The 12750-nt window shown below is 51.2% G+C and overlaps 1 long non-coding RNA gene across 1 annotated transcript in view; it reads right to left on the reverse strand.

The window, feature by feature from the left end:
• LOC135112715 (uncharacterized) overlaps positions 1-7260 on the reverse strand; it is a 13819-nt gene extending 6559 nt beyond the window's left edge. Inside the window, exon 1 of the long non-coding RNA XR_010274541.1 lies at positions 6449-7260. This is a non-coding gene — a long non-coding RNA (uncharacterized LOC135112715). The remainder of the gene's footprint in view (positions 1-6448) is intronic.
• Between the last annotated feature and the right edge of the window lie 5490 nt (positions 7261-12750).

The following is a 12750-nucleotide window of genomic DNA, read 5'->3' on the forward strand; positions in this document are numbered from 1 at the left end:
TTCCTCCACCAGCATGTCATCTCCACCTGCACACCTATCTCCACCCTCTTTTTCCACCATTATTTTCATCTATTTATCCTCCCTCATCTCTCATCTCTCATCCGCCTCCTCCTCCTCCTCCTCTTCTTCTTCCTCCACTGCCACCATACTTTAAAGCAATTCAATATCAGCCGACTCCACATGTGCCTTCAACACCGCCACACTCCACCACACATCCCTGCACACACACACACACACACACACACACACACACACACACACACACACACACACACACACACACACACACACACACACACGTAATTGGTGACGGAGGCAATAATAAGGTCCTGTTTGGCCGGCACCTGTTTACTGTCTGTTTTTTTTTCCTTTCTTTCTTTCATTCTCTTTTTTCTTCTTCTTTTTTGTAAGTGTGCAAGATTCATTGTTCTCTCCAGCTTCCTTCCCTCCCTCCCTCCTCCACTTCTTCCATCCTTTTCTTTCGCTTTTGCTCCAGTTTTATGATCTCCTCCTCCTCTTCTTCTTCTTCTTCTATGCAGTTTCAGTCACCGAGAAACTGTTTGTCCGTGTGTGTGTGTGTGTGTGTGTGTGTGTGTGTGTGTGTGTGTGTGTGTGTGTGTGTGTGTGTGTGTGTGTGTGTGTGTGTATGTGTGTGTTCCTTAACTGGATTCCATTTCACGTTCCATTCTGATCATGGTTATCCACTTTCCTCCTCCTCCTCCTCCTCCTCCTCCTCCTCCTCTTCCTCTCCTTCATCCGCCAGCAATCATTATTCCAGACAGACATACACTCACAACTGTAACCAGGTCTTCTTCCATCTAGGTCTCTCTCTCTCTCTCTCTCTCTCTCTCTCTCTCTCTCTCTCTCTCTCTCTCTCTCTCTCTCTCTCTCTCTCTCTCTCTCTCACAGTGCACAACATACGTACACTATTTTCACACATACCTAAGCTTTTAAAACCGTAAATCTTCCGTGTCCGTGTGTGTGTGTGTGTGTGTGTGTGTGTGTGTGTGTGTGTGTGTGTGTGTGTGTGTGTGTGTGTGTGTGTGTGTGTGTGTGTGTGTGTGTGTGTGGTGGAGGAAGGAGCATCGTGTTTGCGTGTTGGTGTGTTCATGATTTTGAGAGCATGAATTATGGAGACGAATTGCTATACTCTTCTCCTCCTCCTCCTCCTCCTCCTCCTTACAACACAGCATGGCGCCACTATCCACTACCATCACCACCACCATCACCGCTTCCATGTCCCCCTGACCCCCTTAAAATCTCCACTCTTCGCTCTCCACTTCCTCCACTTCTTCTCACACCTTCCCCAATAACATTTAAATTCCTCCGTTGCTCCCTCATTCATCACTCCACATCTTTCTCCCTCTGTCTAATACTCCACTTCACTTAGTCCAGTTCTCCTCCACCTTCTCCGCTTGTTCTTCACTCCGCCACTTGTCTCCTTTCCTCATATTCTTGCATTTTCTTCTTTTTCTCCTTGGGACTAAAAAAAGAGTAGGGTGGAGCTAAATAGTTGGTAATGTGCTGGGTTGAGACTTTCACGGGAGAAGAAAACACGGAGGAGGAGGAGGAGGAGGAGGAGGAGGAGGAGGAGGAAGACTAAGCACACACGCACACACACCGTTGTAGTTTACGCCCAGCAATTTTGTGGACACACTCACATATACACACATTCCTGAAGTGCTACGAGAGAATGAAGTGAAAAAGTGAAGAACAGAAAATGGAGATTGACAGGGGCAGATGAAGGAGAAGGAGGAGGAGGAGGAGGAGGAGGAGGAGGAGGAGGAGGAGGAGGAGGAGGAGGAGGAGGAGGAGGAGAGGTGCAGGTGTATCTTGCTTCTAATGTTGACACAGCGGCTCCCTTCCCTCCGCCTCTATCTCTCCCTCTCACTCCACTCACCCACTCCCTCTCTCTCTCCCTCCAGCGTTCCCAGCCAGGTGTTGCACGGAGAAACGGTACAATCAGCGCGTGGCCAGGTGAGGGCTGAGAGAGAGAGAGAGAGAGAGAGAGAGAGAGAGAGAGAGAGAGAGAGAGAGAGAGAGAGAGAGAGAGAGAGAGAGAGAGAGAGAGAGAGAGAGAGAGAGAGAGGGTGGGGGGTAGGGAGAGAGGGAGAGGGGTATAAGGGTCTCGTGGTCAAACTAGAATGACATGAATAACAGAGACGGGGGAATGGGGGGAGTGGGGTGGGGGATGTTAGGAATGTGATGTCCTGGTGGTGGTGGTGGTGGTAGTAGTAGTAGTAGTAGTAGTAGTAGTAGTAGTAGTAGTAGTAGTAGTAGTAGTAGTAGTAGTAGTAGTAGTAGTAGTCGCTGTTATTTCTGTTGTTCGTATAGCAGTAATGATGATAAGGAAGGCGAGGACAATGAATGTGGGAGGAGGAGGAGGAGGAGGAGGAGGAGGAGGAGGAGGAGGAGGAGGAGGAGGAGGAGGAGGAGAAGGAGAAGGAGAAGGAGAAGGAGAAGGAGAAGGAGAAGAAGAAGAAGAAGAAGAAGAAGAAGGAGAGGAAGAAGACCAGTGACTGTCAAAAGCAACCTGAGCCGTGTATGTAAAGCTTAATCACACACACACACACACACACACACACACACACACACACACACACACACACACACAGACAAAAGTTCGTGACTTCCACCAAGGTCAATCTCTGTCATCGTGATTAAGAACACGGGTCTTCTCCACTCCTCCTCTTCCTCCTCCTTCTCTTCATAATTTCATCCACTTTTCCATTCCTTTCCCCCTCTATTCCTCTTTTCTCATTTCGTTGATATCTCACTGCAGTTCCACCTATTTCCCTTCCTCCTCCACCTCCTGCTCGTCCTCCTCCACCTTCAATCAAGTCTCCACTCTTCCACTGGTCTCCACATCGCACGGCTGGTCACTCACATCTGCCACTCACCCCGAAACCACGTAAAGTGATGGAGGGAGGGAGGGAGGGAGGGAGGGAGGGAGTGTCCGTCGAGTGGCGCAGGGGAGCGAGTGGTCAGTGGAGGGAGGGAGGGAGGGAGTGGTAGGTTGAGATGGAAGGTAGGAGTAGGTAGAAGTGGTTTAGGTAACAGTGGAAGAGTGACTGAAGGAGGTAGGTTTTTTCCCTCCCTTCCTCTCTCTCTGGTGGTGGTGAAGGTTGTGGTGGTGGCGGCGCTCCCCTCTGCCTTTCTCAGTCTTCTCTCCCACTAAGACATCCATTCAATCTCGCCACCCTCCTCATCACCCCATCCCCGCACTCCTTTAGCCCCAACAAGATTCCCTCCCCATCTCTCCCTCACCACGTGTCTTAATTCCCTACACTGCATCTCTCCACCCTCACACTTCTCATTAGCCATTTTCTAGCACCTCTCACTGCCCACTCCCCCACCACGTGTGCAATGCCCCGCTCCGCCCTGCCCCGCCCTGCACCTCGCGTCAGAGCTACAGTCACAGCTAAATATAAACTCCAGGGGTACGATGCAGAGGGTACCGCAGAGCCGGGGGGCGGTAGGTGGACGGCTGGTCAGGGGGAGGGAAGATCAGGGAAGATTGGTGAGGAGTGGAGGAGAGTGGTGGGGGTGATCATGAGGCGGTGGTATTATTTGGTTCACTACTGCGACGTTGGCAAATCGTGTAGTGGCGTGTAGGAATTGGCAGACCAGGCAGCAGGCAGGCAGCAGGCAGCGGCGCGCGGCTACCTCCTGTGTTCCTCGGCAGTTCGGCTCACCGCAAAGCCGTGCAAGACGCGAAGGACGTGACCGCCGCGAGGGTCGTTGGCACCGTGAGGCTGAGGCTTCCTCCCCGTGGCTCCCGCTTCCCGGAGATCTTCACGAAGCCACCAACGGTACTCCCCCAGACGCTCCATCGTCTCCACAAGTCCCCTCTCAGTCCCCTAAGACTCTCAGTCAGTGCAGGTGGCCTTCCATTCAGTCCCCGTGGCCTTTAAACAGTTCTCCGTGGTCTTCAGTCAAACATGTGGCCTTCAAATATTCTCTCGTGGTCTTTAGTCAGTCCTACGTGGTCCTCATCCAGTCTCTCGCGGTCTCCAGTCATCCCACAGCCCTCAGCCAGTCCCCCCGCGGCCATCAGTCAGTCTCGCAGATCCGGCAAAGTGACAGTCGAGGTGTCAACAGCCTCCGGGAGGACGCATGCCGCCTGACAACGAGGCAAAGAGGTTACGAGTGACCTTTCGCCCGCCCACACCCGAGCTGGCGCCTGGCGGTGGTGGACGTGGTGGGCGGACGGGCTGGGGCGGGACAGAAGGACAGGACAGAAAGGCAGGCAGTATAAACAGACAGATAAAGCAGACAGACAGGTAAACAGATAAACAGGCAGACACACAGATGAGGGCCGAGGCCGATACACTTAGGCTGGCCGGTGGGGTGTTTGACCGAAGAGGGCTTAGCGGAAGTCTCGTGGACACAGCCGTCGGGGGGCAAGAAGACTCTGCCTGTGCACACCTGCCACACATACCTGCACTTGCACCTGCCGCGTCCCTGCACCACCCACACACTTGCCTCACACCTGCACCACACTCATCGTACCCAGACTTACACAACTCAACCAGCTAAATACGTAACTTAAACCCCTCATTAAACACCCTAGCAACAAAATGCACCCTTATATGTAAATTGAACAGGCAATGCAACCTTTAATAGACGAAAAAACACACACCCACACAAACCCACACACACCAGTCCACCACTACCTCCACACGACCAAATCTTAAGTAGCTGTGGAGTAGCAGTGGACTGGTGATGTGGAGATGACAAGCAGCACGTCCCCACCTTCCCATGCCCTGACAACAGATACCTTATCACACTGGACACTAACGCCAAGGTGGAAAGGCAAGCAGTAGAGTAGTAACCATCCCGTGCTGGCTTGTCCTACTTTCCCTCTAGCCAACACCTGCCCTTGTATTAACATATATCCCCTGCCCTCATTTTACTGCTCCTATTACCTCCCTCTCCCTCTCTATCCCCCTCACTCCCAAGTCCCTCACCCCCTTCACTTCTTTGCATGTCCTTTTTACGCCCTTCACCTCTCCTTCCTTTCCCTCTCACTACCTTTCGCTTCCGCAACCCCTTAACCTGCTGCCCCCACCCCCCTCAGCCCCCCACCACCTCACGTATCCCCTCCCCGAGCCCTTTACCGCCATCGACCAGCAGAATTCCGAGGCCATGTGGCTTCTGGAGGTCCACGAGGCCGCCTCCACCACCTCTCAGACACTCGGGTATCGATTGTGTGTGTGTGTGTGTGTATGTGTGTACGTACCTCAAGTAAACAGAGTGTGTGTGTGTGTGTGCGTGTGTAAGGTTCCACGACACTAATACTGCCTCACACACGCACATGCACGCAGTCACATGAATAGGTTAGATGTGAGATCGAGAAGCGACAGGGAGGGGAGAGGGAGGGGTCACAGGGGTACATGAGGTGAGGGGAGTGGAGGAATGGGGGGATAAAAGGAGTTGGTGTGGAGTGAGAGGGTCGTCGTGGTGAAGGTGAATCGAAGTTTAGAGCGTTTTCAAAGGTCAGTCCCTCAGCTGTTTGTAAGGTCTCGCTGAGTCTCCGCGTGTCTGTTGCCTTGGGCGGCGGCGACAGCGACAGGGGCGAGGAGGGAGGGTGGGGACGTGGGATGGAGGACGAGGCGGAGGGGATGCAATAAGGATCACTTCCCCGTGTTTGCGTGGCTGTGGAAGACTCCTAACGCCACGTCGCTCCCCGCCTCGCTCCACGCCCTCACTGTAGCACTGCCCTTCCTTCCTTCCTTCCTTCTTTCAAAGCCATCACAGTCCCGTCCCCGAATATCACCTCCAGTGTTCCCCTTTTGTGCCAGACCGGAAAGCGTTGTTAATACTGGATGAGCGAGGCGAGTGTGGGCGTCGGTGGGCGGCGCACTCAACGATACGTACCGCGCCCACACACACACACACACACACACACACACACACACACACACACACACACACACACACACCGTAGCTACATAAAACACGCGGTACATTTCCACTAACTTTCCACTCCGTGCTCGCCAAAAACCACACGCCACGACCCACTGATTGCTCCACGAACACAAGTCACCCCGGCATGACACACTCCAGTCCTCCTCCTCTCTCGAGGGCGACACAGGAGGCTTTCGTCAATATTCCTGGTAAAGCCTTGGCTCCCTCACATATCATCACGTAGCCCACCTGGTCCCTGCGTGTAGGTTCGGTGCGGGGCAGGGATGGGGCCCGCCTGCTGATGGGGACAGTTCCGCGCCCCACCGGCAGCACACTCTTACTAATACAGATGATCACAGCTGGGGAGGAGGTGCACGCGTTCCTCCACACAGCTGGCCCTGCACCACGCCTGGCCTGCCCGCTGCCCCGCGCCTCCCCCACCAGGCACGACCACACGCTCCTCTCACCACGGACGCACACACACGCACACAACACGTCACAGGGTAAACACAGAGCTAGTGCTCGGAACGACACACACGTGCAAGGCGGCAGCGTACAGCGCACACGGCAGCCGGGAAGCAACTAATGTCTGGCGGCGGCGGCGTGTTTAGACTGACGGTAGAAGGCTAGGGCGGGGGAGGGCCGAGGCCTCTGTCTGTGCCACGGCCGCCACGCCTTCCCTACCGCCCCCACGCCTACACGCGACACTCCACGAGGATCTGCGCTACACCTCACCCCCTTTAATTCCCGAAACATCCCCGAAATACCCGTGAAATAACACGTTCAAAAATTCTCGTCTCGGCCACCGCTGACGGGGCTCGGATGCCAGACGCCACCACCATCACCACCCCCACGACAACCACCACCACCGCCCGGCAACTCGTCTCACTGGGCCAAACTCTTACTAATCTCCTGAAATTTCCTTCCGGGGGAATATCGTGATAAAAGACCCTCTTGTCACTCCAATGGGCCGCCGGTGAAGACAGGAGTGGGGCCAGGGAGCGAAATGCATGGGAGGGTGGCATTTCTCTCCCTCTCTCCCTCTCCCTCTCCCCGCATGAGTGGAGGAGTGACGTCACCTAGCTGGCTTCTCACCTAAAATAAGAATATCCGTTCTCGCCACGATCCCCAAGTGCCGCGAGCAAGTTCAAGGCGCCCCCAGGTGACCCCACGCCCCTCCAAAGCCCCTCCCCCCAACACAGCACGCAAAGGTAACCCAACAAAGCAAAACTGTAACCATGACAAATACAAAACATACAAATAGAGAAGGACCTCAGGGACCTCATTACCCCCTTACGCCACACTGCCACCACTCTCTCTCTCTCTCTCTCTCTCTCTCTCTCTCTCTCTCTCTCTCTCTCTCTCTCTCTCTCTCTCTCAAGCACAAGTGACAGACAATGTACACTAAAGGCTGTTCCAACACCCTTACCCGCCCCACGCCGCCCCGCCCTGCCCCGCTCAGTCCTACAGGATATGCCCCAGGCGCTCCCCAGTCACCACGAGGCAGCAACAAGGGTGTGTGGGCGCCTCGCTGTATACCGGTATGAGTAACCAACCCACTTCCACCCAAATACTCATCTTCTTTTGAATTAATAACAGGAAACAACACAAGAAGAAGAAGAAGAAGAAGAAGAAGAAGAAGAAGAAGAAGAAGAAGAAGAAGAAGAAGAAAGGAAGGAGAAAACGAAGACCAAAAATAACATCTGGCCTTTCCCTTTTTCTCTTCCCCTCTGTAGTTCGTTTATTTGCTTTCTGCTCTGCCTCCTCCCCGCCCTTTCCTCCCCTAGACGAGGCCTTGCGGTACCCCTTGCAACGGAGAAGGAGGAGGAGGAGGAGAAGGAGGAGGAGGAGGCTACAGAAGTGACGAGGAAAAAAAAACGACAGAAGTCCCTCCCCTAACCATTTTTTCCCTCCATCTTTCTCTCCATCACTCCCTCCCTCCTGTTGCCGCGTCGAGATCGGCATGTAAAGCACAGGAAACGCGAGAGAGAGAGAGAGAGAGAGAGAGAGAGAGAGAGAGAGAGAGAGAGAGAGAGAGAGAGAGAGAGAGAGAGAGAGAGAGAGAGAGAGGAAAAACAGACGTTAAGATTCAAATGTGTAAGTTTGGAGGGAAGATTTTACAAGAGGAAGGAAGGAGGGAGGGAGGGAGGGAGGGAGGGAGGGAGGGAAGGAGGGAGGGAGGGAGGGAGAGAGGGAGAGGGTGAAGGAAGTGAGGCAGTACTGTGGTTATAGTACTTCTGGTGGTGACAATTCGCCATGTATGAGAGAGAGAGAGAGAGAGAGAGAGAGAGAGAGAGAGAGAGAGAGAGAGAGAGAGAGAGAGAGAGAGAGAGAGAGAGAGAGAGAGAGAGAGAGGGCAGGAGCCAAAGGGTAAGACAGGAAGGAGGAACCTGATGGAGGGAGAGGGAGAGGGAGAAGGAAGGGAATGAAGGGAGAAAGTGAGAGGGACAGGTATTTACAAGAGGTGAAGGGGAGCGTGTGAGGGGAGGGAAGAGAAGAACAAATGATGAGAGGGAGAGATAAAGAGGATGAAGGAGAAAGAACGCTAAAAGAGAGAAGGAAGGAGACAGAACAGAAAAAAAAATATTGATAATGCAGAGAGGAAAAAAGGTATGGATTGATAAGAGGGACAAGGACGAGAGGAGGGCAGGTGAGAGTACCCAGGTGAGAGAGAGAGAGAGAGAGAGAGAGAGAGAGAGAGAGAGAGAGAGAGAGAGAGAGAGAGAGAGAGAGAGAGAGAGAGAGAGAGAGAGAGAGAGAGAGAGAGAGAGAGAGAGAGAGAGAGAGAGAGAGGAGTAGAAGGAAGGTACAAGTAAAAGAAGAGGTTAGGAGGAAATGAAAAAAAAAGAAAGAAAGAAGGAAGAGACGTGAGAGAAAGAGGGGAATTGGAATGAAGTGAAAGGGGGCGGGGGGAAGGGGGTTACAGTATCTGGCATGAGTAAATATAGGTGTGACAAAGTGGAAGATAAGGAGGAGGAGGAGGAGGAGGAGGAGGAGGAGGAGGAGGAGGAGGAGGAGGAGGAGGAGGAGGAGGAGGTGATACTGTACCTGGTTTATGGCAGTGATGGTAACGGTGGTGATAGATAGTGGTGATGGTGGTGGTGGCCGAGGGCACTACTGGCTGCTATAGTGGTGATGGTGATGGTGGTGATAATGGTGATGATGGTGATGGTGGTAGTGGTATATCACAAGTACTGACGGATGTGTCCATTACCTGCCCCTCTCTCTCTCTCTCTCTCTCTCTCTCTCTCTCTCTCTCTCTCTCTCTCTCTCTCTCTCTCTCTCTCTCTCTCTCTCTCTCTCTCTCTCTCTCTCTCTATCTCTCTCCCCACACATCCCCTATAGGTTCCCACGCCCCTCCTCCCTTCCCTCCCTCTCTCCCTCCCTCATCTGATCGCCAGCAACACAGCATTAAGTGACCAACCCTCCTGTCACACACCGCCCTTCACTCTCCCTTCCTAGCGAGGCGTGATCTGTACCCCCTCTCCCTCCTGTCAGTCTCTCCCTCTTTCTCTCCCTCTCTCCCCGCCACTACGTAATCCCCTGAGCTTTATCTCTACTGCTGGAGATAAGAGAGGCTGGGAGTGTTACATAAGGTAGGAGGGAAAGAAGGAGAGAGGAGAGAGAGGAGGAGAGAAGAGGGGATGAGGGAAGAAGGGGTTTTGGGAAGATGGAATGAGGCATAAGAGGTGGAGAGGGAGTTAAATGGGAGAAAGTGGAAATGAGAATGACAGGAGAGGAGAAGAGAGGAGAGGAGAGGAGAGGAGAGGAGAGGAGAGGAGAGGAGAGGAGAGAACAAGGCTGGAAAGCACAGAGATAAAAGAGAAGAGGACAAAACAGGGCAGGACATAACAGGACAGATGGGAGGGGAAGAAAAAACAGTGGGTAGGAAATTCTAGTGATGAAGGGAGTGGATAGAGGAGGGTAAGGGAAGGGATGGGGTGATGGGAAGGGAAGGTGTGAGAGAAAAGGAAGGGAGAAGCGCCTCATTGGAGCAAATAGATAATAATTCCTGTCACAGTTATTTCCATCTATCCCATTAACTCCTCTCTCTCTCTCTCTCTCTCTCTCTCTCTCTCTCTCTCTCTCTCTCTCTCTCTCTCTCTCTCTCTCTCTCTCTCTCTCTCTCTCTCTCTCTCTCTCTCTTCCTTCTTCCTTCACTTTAGGTATATAATAATTTTCAACTTTAACTGTTATTGATTCATATAAACTTTCTATATCAATATTTTCTTCTACTTTTCATTATTTCAAATTGTACAGTTGAATCCTTTCACCCTCCTCTCATTCCCCTCCCCTTCACCTCTCCCTCATCAAATATTCCCTCCCTAGCATCCTCTCCCAGCCTCCTCCTCCTCCTTCTCTTGTCTCCCCATGTGCTTCTCTCCCTCCTCTCCTCTCCTCTCAACCCTCTCTCTCCCTCTCCCTGTCCCGTACCCTTCTGGTTTGTTACGTCACTCACTATTGCAAGGCTGACATCACCGCCACCACCACCACCGCCACTCCACCATACGCCAGCTCCACTTTCACACTTGGCATCACAACCACGTTCACCTCCACCACTCACTGACTGCACCACTATCGTCATCACCATATAGTCATCACACATCCCTCTTATGCAAGCTTTATTTTGTCTGTCCATCTCTCTCTCTCTCTCTCTCTCTCTCTCTCTCTCTCTCTCTCTCTCTCTCTCTCTCTCTCTCTCTCTCTCTCTCTCTCTCTCTCTCCATAACAGGAATCATGATTATTTATTTTTCTCATCCTCTTCCTTTTATGTGGAAATGGACGATGACACACACACACACACACACACACACACACACACACACACACACACACACACACACACACACACACACACACACACACACACACACACACACACACACCTGCGTATGGTACCGAAATGAGCAGCTGCACAGATGTTACAGGAGTGATGATATGCACACACAAACACACGCACGCACACACACACACACACACACACACACACACACACACACACACACACACACACTTTCCTCACTATACTTAGGTTACATTACACCACTACATAAACACCACTACCACCACCACCAATCACCAACCACCACCACCACCACAACCACCATCACCACCACCAATATCCAGAGACGCAATACGAACATAACAAAAAATCAACAATAAGAAAAAAAAAAAAAAAAAACACTAAAATGCCTTGAATTCAGGATGTTACGCTAAGAACTTCCGGTGGCCATCAATCTGTACGCCAGTGGAAAAAAACAAAGCGTTGAGGAACCACCGCCACCATCACTCACCATTATCACCTTCATTATCAACGCCGCCATCATAAACAAAATGTACGAGATAAAAATAAAGGCAAATTCTGTTCATTGCCAGTATCTTCACCATTGCTCACTATCATTACCATCATTATCAACGCTGTCAGCATTACCAACATCACTATCACCATTATTAACAGTGTGAGGTAAAGAAAATAGTATCACCATCATCATTCACTATCATCACTATCATTATCACCGCCATCACCATTACTCATATCATCATTAATAAGCAGTAAGAGATAAAGTAAACAGTATACATTATCATGGCAACGACCACCACCATCATCATCATCACCATCACCATCACCATCATCATCACCATCATCATCATCATCATCATCATCATCACCATCATCATCATCGGTCTGCTTTCAACTTTTTTTCATCCAGAATCAAGTCTTCTCTAGTTTGAATGGAAATAATGGTAATATGAGAGAGAGAGAGAGAGAGAGAGAGAGAGAGAGAGAGAGAGAGAGAGAGAGAGAGAGAGAGAGAGAGAGAGAGAGAGAGAGAGAGAGAGAGAGAGAGATTGAAAAGATTACGTTTTTATAATCTTTTTATAACTTTTTTTATTTAATGACATTTGGAAATGATTAAGTTAAGTACCATGTTTTTTTTTAGTGTGAGTCACTCATCCCCCCCTCTCTCTCTCTCTCTCTCTCTCTCTCTCTCTCTCTCTCTCTCTCTCTCTCTCTCTCTCTCTCTCTCTCTCTCTCTATCTATCTATCTATCTCTCTCTCACTCTCTCTCTCTCTCTCTATCTCTCTCTCTCTCTCTCTCTCATTCACATAACCTTATTCTCCCCTCACCTTTTACTCTTTCATGTCTAACAACTGAGTCAAGTACCCCTTAGTTCCCTCTTTCCCTTCCCTTCATCCATTCTCCTTTCCCCTTACAACTTCCCCTCTTCCCCCTCATACGCTACACCCCCTCTCCCTATGTGACACATGCTACTCTCCCTCCCTTCACTCCCCACTCCCTGAACACCTGTCCTGACTCACTCTATTCACACACACATACACACACACACACACACACACACACACATACTACCACCACCACCTCTCCTCCTCCTCCTCCTCCTCCTCCTCCTCCACACGAGCCCCATTGACCTACTTGTCCTTTCCTCTGTCTCTCTCTCCTTCCAGGTAACTAATTAATCCACCGGTGCCTCCCTCATCCCATTAACCCATTACACTCGCTACCTGCTCCACCCTGTATCTCTCCCTTAACCCTTACAATCCAGGTGGCTCCTCGGAACAGTGAATTAGTCCATTTCAACTCTATATCGTGTGAAAATAGATACTTTTTAGACGGAGAATTTTGCTGGACACTACACAAAGCTTGGTGGTTTTAAGACAGTACCCGTGAAGCTTCGTAAAATCGTGTAATCTTAGTCTTTAATATGAGTGCAAAACAGCCACTGGACTCGAAGGGTTAATTCACTCTGGCCTCCCGTCTCTCTCATTCTCTATCCCCTCATTCCCCTCTTACGCTGCTGACCTATTTTTCCTCTCTC

Source organism: Scylla paramamosain, chromosome 24, assembly GCF_035594125.1.
Source record: "Scylla paramamosain isolate STU-SP2022 chromosome 24, ASM3559412v1, whole genome shotgun sequence".
NCBI classification, from domain to species: Eukaryota; Metazoa; Arthropoda; class Malacostraca; order Decapoda; family Portunidae; genus Scylla; species Scylla paramamosain.